The sequence below is a fragment of the Triticum dicoccoides genome, chromosome 2B (assembly GCF_002162155.2).
Source record: "Triticum dicoccoides isolate Atlit2015 ecotype Zavitan chromosome 2B, WEW_v2.0, whole genome shotgun sequence".
Lineage (NCBI taxonomy): Eukaryota > Viridiplantae > Streptophyta > Magnoliopsida > Poales > Poaceae > Triticum > Triticum dicoccoides.
Window position 1 is genome coordinate 430,670,610 of NC_041383.1, and position 1,354 is coordinate 430,671,963.

Sequence of the window (1,354 nt, forward strand, 5' to 3'; positions counted from 1 at the left end):
CTTTCTGAAGCATTAACTCCCTACTCCGGGTAGACAGTACCACCTACAACCCTCTACATCTGCTAGTCTCCTCTTCAAGAGATCACGCAACTTACTCAACTATGACAGAGCCCATAATGGCTTGTGGCTGCACACAGAAGTTTCTAGCATGAATAATCTTATGATCCCCTTGAGCGTAGGTGGCATTCCATAGGATAATCACATGGGTACCCCGGGATTTCCAAAAACAGACAACACTGGGCTCCCCAGGTGCCTCAACCAATCCACCCAGATGTATATAAAGTTGCCACCTTAATGTTATCCATGATTAAAATAACTCTCAAACTTCCATGTGTGAATCATGATCCAAACCCCATCTACGAGCATGGCTAAGCAGTAATAAGCATAACATATATTTCAGGGGTGATCAAAAGGTATTAGGTTCCTACCTCAAGCACTATAACCAAAACCACATGTTCCCAATCCTACTAATGCAAATATTTGTGGGGCAATACTAATGCATAGTAAAAACTGGGTATAAAAGAGAGTATGATCAAAGTGTAACTTGCCTTGCTGATGATCTGCAAACTCTAGAGATTCATAATAACAAGGTTCACACTCTGGGTAATCTAGCATAGACAAACAATGGCATACATAAGCAATCACTCAAACGAAACATGAGAAAAACCGAGAAAAGATCCAAATCGAACACGAAACAAGCAAATGGCTTAAACTAACAAGAGTCAAAACCTAACAGCAATATTATCATGTGAATTAGATCTTAATAGTAGGTACATGTGATTAGCTATGATTTGCAAAAAGATTCAACTCAAACGGAGCAACGAAACTCAAAATACGAACGAAACAAGATCGTTTACTATTCTGGACTAAACTCAATTTTTACAGTACCAAAATCATGTTAAAGTTGGTTAACCAGAAAGAACAGAATGAAACGAAGATTTTGGCGTTGGTTTCATCTAATTTGGATAAACGAGTAAAAAGTTATAATAGTTTAAAGATCAGGGGCCAAATCGCGATAAAAATAATCACGGATAAGTCCCTGACCGAAAATAAACTAAAAAGAAAAAGACTATCGAACGGAAGTTTGTTGTCTGAACTAATCCGACGAATAACGTTCGTTAAAACAAACGAACGGACAAATGTCCGCTAAATAATAAAACCTAAAAAAACCGATCTGAAAAACCAAAAAAAAGTCGAAGTGAACCGGCGAACCGGGGCGGTTTTTCTACCAGTCAATGGTGGAGGGTCAACGGCAGCAGGCGGCGGCTCCGGTGCGGCGACGGCGAGGCAGGGCGTCGGCTTGGGGCAACGGCGCGGCAGCGGCGCAGCAGCAGCAGCAGCGACGGGCGGCGGC